Here is an 11,799-nt window from a genome sequence, read left to right as displayed (position 1 = left end):
CTGCCCCTCTGATTGTCTCCCCCCCGAGCTTGCTTAAAAGCACTTTTAATACTGTCGGGCCTTTCATCCTGAGATTAATTAATGCTACAGGCTGCGTCCCATCATGCTTTAAACAAGCAATAGTTTAGCTCTTCTTAAAAAACAAAACCTGGACCCAACTAATCTGTCCAACTACAGGCCTATCTCAAAGCTTCCTTTTCTATCTAAAGTCTTGGAGAAAGTGGTCTACCTACAGTTGCAGGCCCACCTTGATTTTAATATGATCTCTGAAAAATTTCAATCTGGTTTTAAATCATTACATAGCACTGAGACAGCACTTTTAAGGCTTTTTAACGATATTCTTTTAACTCTGGACTCTGGCAGCCCTGCTGCCCTTTTATTGTTGGACTTGTGAGCAGCTTTTGACACGGTTGACCATGACATCCTGTTATCACGGCTAGAATTTCATGCTGGCCTAAAAGGATCTGCCCTACAGTGGTTTCGGTCCTATTTGTCAGAAAGGTTTTTTCATGTCAATATGGGCCCCCACAACTCCAAAATAGCCCCTCTTAAATACGGTGTACCTCAAGGCTCTATTTTGGGTCCTGCCCTGTTCGCACTTTATTTGTTGCCATTGGGCTCCATCTTCTCGCGGTACAGCATTTCATTTCACTGTTTTGCTGATGATTTGCAGATTTATCTACCTTTAAAAGCAGGGTCAGACCATCCGCAGCTCCTATTACGCTGCCTTGATGATGTCAAACAGTTGTTGTCATTAAATTTTTTAAAGCTAAATGAAAATAAAACTGAGGTTGTCATTTTTGGCAACTTTAATCATATTGACACAACTCTGGGCGCCCTTTCCTCGTATTGTAAAACACATGTAAAAAACCTCGGTGTCTACATTGATGGTTCTTTTAAATTGAATAAGCAGGTGAGTGCAGTAGTTCAGTCCTGTTTTTTCAGTTAAGACAGCTAGCCAAGGTAAAGCCATACCTCTTTTTCTTACTTGCAGATTAGACTACTGCAAATCATTGTATTATGGTCTAGATCAGGCCACCATCCATCGTCTTCAGATGGTTCAAAATGCAGCTGCTCGCCTGCTAACTGGTACCAAATGGAGAGAGCATATAACCCCAGTTTTAGCTTCTTTACACTGGCTTCCTGTTTCCTACAGGATCCAATTTAAACTTTTACTTTTTGTTTTTAAGTCACTTAATGCCCTTCGAGCCCCTCCTTACCTGTCTGAGCTCCTCTCTGCCTATGCTCTTGGAAAAACCACGAGGTCTAGCTCAAGACTAATGCTGTCCATCCCACGGACTAATCTCAAATCTTGTGGTGATAGATCCTTCTCTGTGGCAGGTCCCAGACTTTGGAATAGTCTCCCCTTAAATATTAGATTTGCACAAACACTTGAGCAATTTAAATCATTACTAAAGACACATTTCTATGCCCTGACTTTTAACACACTATGACCCAAGCATTTTGGTCTTATTTGAATTAGTTTAGTTATTGTTTTAATTCTTTTATTGTCCTTTTATTGTTTTTTATTGTTATTATTGTATTACATTATTGCTTTTTAATACCATTTTTATATTGTTAAGCACTTTGTGCAGCATCGGCTGTTTGAAATGTGCTATATAAATAAATTTGACCTTGACCTTGACCTTGACTTTTAGCTAGAGCAGCATTCATTTCTAGAAATCTGGCCAAATTTATTAAATCCCCCAGTATGTGACAATGATAAGTGGAAGAGATTGGATGGATGGATGAACCAGGAAGGAGGCTTCCATTCTTTGCACACCAGGAGCCTAAAATCTGTGCAAATATTTCATGTGTTAAAAAATAATTTTCAGAGTCAACTGTTTTTAATGCAGCTTTGATTTCACTGGATGAATATGTGGCATTTATTTATTTATTTTTTAACCTAGCCTGATTTTTCAGATCTGTGTAAACAGATCTGACTACACAGTCGGCTGTATTTGGCAACATTTGCACTTGTAGCTCAAAACACACTCCAGTACTCAATACACATACCTCAGATGCACAGCTAGACACAGCTCTGGGTCAGTGGGGCTCTGAAATTATTTCTCTGTGTCCTCAGATGTGGTCCCAACACTTCCAAGAAGAGTTCAAAGTGCCCTCTGACATCGTAAAATATGTATGAAAGTGGTGGTGATACAGCTTGTCTCAAACCACCAGCTGCTGCCTTCTCCTGAGATTCAGATGAACTCAGACTCACAGTTTCTTCCTTTCTTGTTTAAACAGAACAGCAGGACCATCTCATCATTGCTTGATATCAACTTTATTTTTATTTTCCAGCTTATTTTTTATTTTTATTTCCCCCCCTAAAACCTCATGCCCTCAGGAACTGTGTCTGCTCCCAAATCACCAACAAAGAAACCAAAAATTTGCAAAAAATAATTAGGGAACAAAAGTTCACAAAAAAAGCAGTAAAGCATTCTCAGCTTCACCAAAGAGTAAAACTGTCCAGTCTGAATTACTAAATATTATGTCACACAGGACTGAACGGACTCAGGTGCAGACACAGCTTGGAAAACAAAAGTTCACAATTTATTTACACAATCATCCGGGTGCAAGAATATTTACAAGTGGGGTTCCAGGGCTCCGGGGAGGAAAGGGGAAGGAAATCCACACACACAAATCTTCAGTAGTTGCTGATCTAATCTCTTCTCCGCTCAGACATGCTCCGTAACTCTCTCCTCAGACAGCACTCCTCTTCTGCCACTCACACCTTTCAGCTCTCACACTCCAGTCCACATTACTGCACAAGGGGTCCAGGGAAGGAAACACGAACAGGTCCAGGGAATCTACGCACAGAAGCGAGTGTTAACACTACACCAAGCAATCGCAAAAGGAAACTTACACTTAGCCGGGCTTTACGAACTCAGGGGGTTCAACATTCCATTGATGAGCTGCTCCAAGCTGTAACCTTAGATAGCCATCCATCCATCCATTTTCTTCTGATTTATCCGGGGCCGGGTCGCGGGGGCAGCAGCCTAAGCAGAGAAGCCCAGACCTCCCTCTCCCCAGCCACCTCCTCTAGCCTATCCGGGGGAACACCAAGGCATTCCCAGGCCAGCTGAGAGATATAATCTCTCCAGCATGTCCTGGGTCTGCCCCGAGGCCTTCTCCCGGTGGGACATGCCCGGGACACCTCACCCAGGAGGCGCACAGGAGGCATCCTTATCTGATGCCCGAACCACCTCAACTGGCTCCTTTCGATGTGGAGCAGCAGCGGCTCTACTCTGAGCCCCTCCCGGATGGCCGAACTTCTCACCCTATCTCTAAGGGAGAGGCCAGCCACCCTTCGGAGGAAGCTCATTTCTGCCGCTTGTATCCGTGATCTCGTTCTTTCGGTCACTACCCACAGCTCGTGGCCATAGGTGAGGGTAGGGACGTAGATCGACCGGTAAATTGAGAGCTTCGCTTTTACTAACACAGATTTAGACAGATTTGTGAACAATATTTGATAGTAATGGGTCCTTTGTATATGTAGATAATGTTTCAGATCTTTAAGTTCAGCTCATGAAAAATGGGAGCAAAAACAAAAGTGTTGTGTTTATAATTTTGTTCAGTGTATAGGGAGTGCAGAATTATTAGGCAAGTTGTATTTTTGAGGAATAATTTTATTATTGAACAACAACCATGTTCTCAATGAACCCAAAAAACTCATTAATATCAAAGCTGAATGTTTTTGGAAGTAGTTTTTAGTTTGTTTTTAGTTTTAGCTATTTTAGGGGGATATCTGTGTGTGCAGGTGACTATTACTGTGCATAATTATTAGGCAACTTAACAAAAAACAAATATATACCCATTTCAATTATTTATTTTTACCAGTGACACCAATATAACATCTCCACATTCACAAATATACATTTCTGACATTCAAAAACAAAACAAAAACAAATCAGCGACCAATATAGCCACCTTTCTTTGCAAGGACACTCAAAAGCCTGCCATCCATGGATTCTGTCAGTGTTTTGATCTGTTCACCATCAACATTGCGTGCAGCAGCAACCACAGCCTCCCAGACACTGTTCAGAGAGGTGTACTGTTTTCCCTCCTTGTAAATCTCACAGTTGATGATGGACCACAGGTTCTCAATGGGGTTTAGATCAGGTGAACAAGGAGGCCATGTCATTAGTTTTTCTTCTTTTATACCCTTTCTTGCCAGCCACGCTGTGGAGTACTTGGACGCGTGTGATGGAGCATTGTCCTGCATGAAAATCATGTTTTTCTTGAAGGATGCAGACTTCTTCCTGTACCACTGCTTGAAGAAGGTGTCTTCCAGAAACTGGCAGTAGGACTGGGAGTTGAGCTTGACTCCATCCTCAACCCGAAAAGGCCCCACAAGCTCATCTTTGATGATACCAGCCCAAACCAGTACTCCACCTCCACCTTGCTGGTGTCTGAGTCGGACTGGAGCTCTCTGCCCTTTACCAATCCAGCCATGGGCCCATCCATCTGGCCCATCAAGACTCACTCTCATTTCATCAGTCCATAAAACCTTAGAAAAACCAGTCTTGAGATATTTCTTGGCCCAGTCTTGACGTTTCAGCTTGTGTGTCTTGTTCAGTGGTGGTCGTCTTTCAGCCTTTCTTACCTTGGCCATGTCTCTGAGTATTGCACACCTTGTGCTTTTGGGCACTCCAGTGATGTTGCAGCTCTGAAATATGGCCAAACTGGTGGCAAGTGGCATCTTGGCAGCTGCACGCTTGACTTTTCTCAGTTCATGGGCAGTTATTTTGCGTCTTGGTTTTTCCACATGCTTCTTGCGACCCTGTTGACTATTTTGAATGAAACGCTTGATTGTTCGATGATCATGCTTCAGAAGCTTTGCAATTTTGAGACTGCTGCATCCCTCTGCAAGATATCTCACTATTTTTGACTTTTCTGAGCCTGTCAAGTCCTTCTTTTGACCCATTTTGCCAAAGGAAAAGACGTTGCCTAATAATTATGCACACCTGATATAGGGTGTTGATGTCATTAGACCACACCCCTTCTCATTACAGAGATACACATCACCTAATATGCTTAATTGGTAGTAGGCTTTCGAGCCTATACAGCTTGGAGTAAGACAACATGCATGAAGAGGATGATGTGGACAAAATACTCATTTGCCTAATAATTCTGCACTCCCTGTATATAGTGCTTTCTACGCTACCTAAGCACACATGCTTCATTCACCCATTCACACTCGGTCATACAAGCTTTTTTTTTTCTTGGCAAGTGCTCTCTATCTAACATTCACACACATTCATACTCTAATGAATGCAGCAGAGAGCAATTTGGGGTTACCATCTTGCTCAAGAATATTTGGCATGTAGAATGGAATAGCCAGAGAAGCACAGTGTTGCAAGCCGTGTTTTTTTATTCACAGTGTTGCTTGGACTTCGAGTTTGCCCAGCTTTTCAGCTGCCCTCATCAACCCCTCACAACACACGGCTCTCCCATCAGGCTCCAGCATCCAACTTAAATGGGGAGATACAAACCACACACTGTCACAATGTCAAAGGCTGCAGGTTTGGGAGATTTGCTCCTTGCTGGCGCACATGTAGTGGGCCTTTATCCAAGCCAATGACAGGTACCAACCAGGAGTCCACAGAGACAGATGTGAGAAACCAATTCCTTTTGGGACAGGGAATCTTTGTGAGAGTGGGACAACCAGGCCTTTAGTTTCACTACCCACCCACCTCGCTTACCCCGGTATCTGTGAGACGTCCACCTGGTGAGAAGGAACATGACCCTGGACCTCGGTGGAGAAAGTTTTGCATGCATTGATCTAAAACAAAGCGTACTTATAAATATGCATATGCAGGAGTCTGTATTTCTGTCTCAGTCTTGACCCCAGCTAACTGTTGCTTCGTATGACTCTAGTCTGCGGTGTGTCTCGCAATACTTTGGAATGCTGGCCATGCTGAAGTATTTCATATCCCCTAAATGTCTGTAGAGTGGCCTCTCTCTCTCTCACACACACACACACACACACACGCACATGCACACGCACACGCGCGCGCACACACACACACACACACACACACACACACACACACACACACACACTATAAAAGAATCTTGGCTAGACTTCAACATGGAGACAGACCTCCTGCACAGTACTGCCTTTACCCTTCACCAGAGTTTTAAGTATGTGTGTATATGTGCTTCTGTGTCTCTGTGTATATGTCATTTTTGGGCCTAGAGCCTGAGGCCTGTATAATAAGTGTCACTCTATCTGTCAATGCTATTCGCCAAATTTGAAGCAGCTCATTTTGTTCACTGTGGACTCTACACTTCTGCAGATATAATCAATTATTTTTTAAATCAAGTAATTCATTGCATTACTTTTAACATAACTAACAACTAGGGTTATAAATTATTTTTTCCATAATGACCCAGCCACCTTAAGAGTTTGAGTTGGTTGATAAGTGCTTTTTGAAAAACAGTACATCAAAACTACAATGCCTGGCTCTATTTGCCTCATAAACTTTAAATACCTACTCACCTAAGAGGCACCCTATTCAGACACCTGACCCACCACAGCTAGGTCTTTTTGATGCTGAGGAGCAGTGGTTCTGTTATGAGCTTTTTTTAAGCCTTAATCCAGAAACCGTTCAGGAGAATCTTATTATCAACGCTTTGAAAATAGCTACTCGCCGCTTGTGGCCATAAATGAGGAAAAAATATCAACCACTAAATTGATAATGCACCAATCTATTAAAAGGTAGATCTGCATCTATTATAATGAAGCTAATTACACACCCAGTGACCAGACTCAGAAAGCAGTGGATAGATTTTAAATGTTTATTTACTGTGCGCTGGCTGAAAGTTAGTGGGCTGATACAGGGGATATTCCACAGCTCCAAAGAATGATGCACAGGAGCTCTGCCAAAAGACACAGAGAGTTAGCAAATATCCAGCGGTGATAAGGTGCAAACAGAGGCGGGGGGAATTTACTGAGTTGGTCTTTCTTAAATAGCTGGCTTACAAAGGCATGGAGAGAGTGCTTGTGCAGCTTTTGACTGAACACAAATCTATGAATGATCCAGAGTAAGAGTGGGCAGGTCAGGGAACAGGTGAGTGCTTACTTTGAGAGCGTGCAAAGTTTGGATTCAGTCAAACATTTACAGTCTTGACTGAATGACTGGAAGCAGGAAAATATGAAGCAGGTGTAGGAAGGATGACACCCACAGAAGATCCCACTCAGGGGTGGGGCCAGTGCATTGTTAAAGAGACACAGTTAAAGATACACAGAAAACCAGTCTTCAAGGGCCACCAGCCACACCACAACAGCAGCAAAGGAGACCACAGACCAGCATAAACACCAGCAACTAGTTTAATATAATGGGACTGTTGACCACTCAAGGCACATTTTTGAAGTCATTATACAATATTAAATGATATACGATATATCGACTTGCTTCCTAAATCATTTGGTGTCCATCATTGACAATAAGCAGAGAAGTCTTTGTCCTGCTAGGTTTTTGTGGCAGTAGTCTTACCATGGACCTACAGACTATTAAAAAGCAGATGCAGATGAATGATTTTGTAGGTTTTGCATGCAGCTGTGATAGCACTGAGGCTCTGCCAAGCTCAACACACACAAGGAATAATAATTGCATCTTCATAAGTACCAACAGAATGCTGAGGTGTACAATTGTAAATGGCTTCATTAAATGCAACGCATGCATGAATTCACTCTAGAATGCCCGGAACAATGATACTCTGTTTTGTTCAGATGTGGGTGATGTAGGATTGAAGACATATATTGCATCAACATAATTGATGGCATAAATGACATATTAATGTAATATGTCATTTAGAAAAAAATAAGAAAAAAGTGTGATGATGAATGAGCCAGTTTAAAAGGTAGCTGGTTAGTTTGACAGGCCACCAGGGTCAATGACCTGCAGTCCAACAGTATATAATGTTTATGTGACCTTCAGTTTCAGTTCCTCATCAAAATGTGTTGTAGCATTAATAAGTTATGGCAGATATTTTTCCTTTGTTTTCTTTCAATCTAAGGGCAAAATGGTTAATAAGAGATAAGATAAACCTTTATTAACTCCTGGAAAGTGGGAAATTTTTTGGTCAAGGCAGAAAGTACAAGTTAAGAGCATTAAAAATGAATAGCCCTGAAAATGAAACATTAAAAAATTAGATCCCTGCCTCTGCTAAATTATTTATATCCCCACTGGGGATAGAAACATACCATAGAAACATTCCCACTTTGTGTTGACCACATACCTGATTGCTGAAGTTAGGTTATTCAAAACCCAACTTGTAAAATACATTCAAACCTGTGCTATCTCACTGTTATTGAATGCAGTGAAATTACCATAAATGCATCTTACTTTTTTGGTGTCATTTTGATTTTCCCACGAACAACTGCAAAATACTGCATTACTGCAGAAACCCATGCTTAAATTATAGTAAATATTGTCAAATCTTGAGACTAAATTAGTTATCAAAAGCTTGCAAAACAACTTTTTCCCATCAAATCATAATTGAGTTTAACCGTGATAGCACCACAACAACCATGAAAGAATGAATATGCTAATGTTTTATTTTTGGAGTAAGAGTTTCAGCTGTGACTCTGTCCATAATTTCGTCGTACACGTACAATAACAATAAAGGGCTGTTCTTCCGTTCTTCAGTACTATTCTACACATATAACTTATTTGTATTATATAGCATTCTACAAAAGAACTAAAAACCAAACAAAAACAAAAACAAACTGTTGATGCAGTTTCTGTCACCTGGGGCCCGTTCTTCGTACCTCGCTAAGTAAGTTAGCTGGATTAGATTGTTGACGATTTCGCGTGATCTTGGATCGTTCGGTTCCCCGAAACTCATCCGGGACTTGCTGTCATAGCAACAGAGCCGTAAGCGTAAACCTGCTCGGGAGCAGGTTTACTTTATGTAAACAGGATTAGATCGCGGCCACGCAGGTATGTCCGCTTCATTTATACGAAAGCAACAGCGATATTCCACCACTGTTTCACCATAAATAAATAACATCAATGTAACTAAAGATAATGCAGCACTTGATCCTTTTATTGATGTCACACAGATACATACAGGTCATTTCCTAAAAAAGGGAAATGTACTATTAACATTCTATTACATGTATGTGATTATTACAGATGTAATTCATATTTCAGAGTAGTAATTGCAAATCACTTCGTGTAATCAAGATGAGAGACCACGGCTATAAAAGCCAAGGTGGATTTGGGAAGTCTGTCGCAGCCATGTCCTGTCCGTTTACGCGAGCAGCCCATTGCGGAAGGTGCAAGATTGATAAGGAGAGTCCTCAGAATTCAGCGTATATTGCGGGACAGACAGGATCCTTTACCTCAGCGCGACAGTGTGCTCATAGAGAGATATCGATATTCCCGTGAGGGTATTATTTACTTAACCAACTTGTTGACGAGGGGGTGCAGGACCACCACCTGTCTTTTGTTGCTCTGCCCTTTTCTTGGTTGCTGTTATGAACAAACTAACAGAGTATTTCAGGGTCTCTTTCCAAGAGACGAAAAGCAATATAAGTGATAAATATTACCATTCTGTAGAATATTCTTATATTTCACTTTTACTTGTTCCCATGTTCTAGTGGGTCCTGTTGTGGCTCTAATGTGAAAGGGTTTATAATATAACAATATAATATAATGTAATATAATATTGGATAATATAGTGTAATATAATAAATCTATGAATAAATAATAAAGTGACTGAATAGTGGTATTGTCATGCGCTTTGGGTGCCTTGAAAAGCGCTATATAAATCCACTCCATTATTATTGTTATTATTGAATTACTTACGAGTTTAATTTGTCAGCAACTTCCTGCCAGCCCTCTCTCCTTGCTTTTGCAGCCTTTGCAGTGTTCCCTTGCGTTTTAATTAAACTCTGAAACTCCTGAAATCCCTCAATCAAGAGTTCTTGCTCTGCTGCCGGAAAATACCGAGCGCGCCCCTTCGACATTTTCGCCGACCAATCAGCGGGTTGCCAATCAATGTTTCTACTATCGATGCGTAGCCCCTTTTACGACACCCAGTGATGTCACATTACTGCGTCCAGCTGTACTAATCGTCAACAACAGGTGTGTTCGGGGAACCGGATTAGCGAGCTCACGGTTAGCGCGATGGTTTGGTCTTGGATGTGTCATTTGATCTTGGATGTAGTGAGCGACGTACGAAGAACGGGCCCCTGGGCCCTATTTCAGGAAGCCGGTTTAGAAAACTCAGAGTGAAAAACGATACTCAGGGTTGAGTAACCCCGAACTGTCCAACTCGGAATATTCGGTTTCAGAAAGGCTGATAACAATTAGTTCAATCAACGCGGAGTTGCTACAACCCCAAGTTAAGCGCACGCACGAGGACACATAAAGCCCTGATTAGTGGAGCACAGATTAAGCGAGTCACCATGGAGACGGAGGGAAAGAAGGCGCGGTCAATGTATTTTACAGCGCTTGACGCCGAAATACTGATGGCAGCATATGCCGATAACATGCAAATTCCGCGGAAAAAAAGTAACACAGCCTCAGCTGCAAAAGAAAGGGAGCATGCATGGCAAAACATAACCGACAGAGTCAATGCGTGAGTGTTAATTTAAACATTGATCTAGGGATTTCCACCCATTTAACACGTTATTTTATTTTATTTTTTATTTTATACATTTTATTTTGTGACGTGATGTGAGCACAGGTGCAACCCAACAGGCCCCAAACGTTCCTGGCAGCAAGTAAAAATGAAATATAAAAATATAGTCCAAACAGGTAAGGTGTAATTGTATTATGAGCCATAGTGCTTGGTCTGTTTGTCCGATGTAAATCAATTGCAGTTAGAGGCTACATTAATTTTCTTTCTGTAAGCACTTATTGAAATTATCTGAGCACATTACAAGTACATATTTGCTTACTCTGTATGCTCAAATGTGGCCCGTTATAGCCAACAGAAAAAAAAAGTGGAGGCCCGAAAAACAGGTGGGGGTCCTCCACCACCACCACTCACAGAGGCTGAGCAGTTGGCCCTCAGCCAAAACAGTGGGCGCCCTGTGGCCGAAGGCATCTCTGCGGGGACATCCTCTGAGTCAATAACCCCGCAAGACACAAGTGCCTACATAAGAGGTAAATTCAAAATAATACATGATGTGCATACATCCTTTCTTCACAGTCACCTTTGCAGTGCGACTCATTCATTTGATAAACTCTTTACCATAATGGATTATTTTGTAGTGAAGTTATTTTCCTACTGATTTTGCCTTCCCTCAGGCTTGGTTGTCTTTGAGAGCATAATGACAATGAAGTGTAAGGTGCTTGGTATGTTTGTTAATTGCCATTTGGTCCCTTGTAAGTTATAAGTGACCTGTATAAACCTCATATTCTATCAGTTGATGGTGGTGGTGTACTGCATCTGGTGCAGCCTCCTGTTGAGCCAGACCAACATGCAATTGTGAGTACTCTTAATACTCCACAGATTATATGAGTTTACAGTAGAACAGCAATGTTGTTTATTTCTTTACTGCAGGAAAATAATGAAGAAACATTGACAGCTGTTACAGAGGAGGAAGCAACAGAGACACTTTATGAGGTTTACATCTTTTAATACTTTGTGTACAGGAAACACAGGCGACCAATAAAGCCAGTTGAACAAGACATCTGTTTATTCTTCTTTCAACATGTTGAGGTGATGGGTCAAAAGAAATGATTGTGACATATGGTGTCTCTGACTGCGCTTCCATCTTGTATGTCCGTGGGAGGGTCAGGATGTTCATGGTTTGGATCACTGCTGATGTTTGGT

The sequence above is a fragment of the Maylandia zebra genome, linkage group LG6 (assembly GCF_041146795.1).
Source record: "Maylandia zebra isolate NMK-2024a linkage group LG6, Mzebra_GT3a, whole genome shotgun sequence".
Classification (NCBI taxonomy): Eukaryota; Metazoa; Chordata; class Actinopteri; order Cichliformes; family Cichlidae; genus Maylandia; species Maylandia zebra.
The sequence above is the reverse complement of the archived record's forward strand: the minus strand, read 5'-3'. Positions refer to the sequence as shown.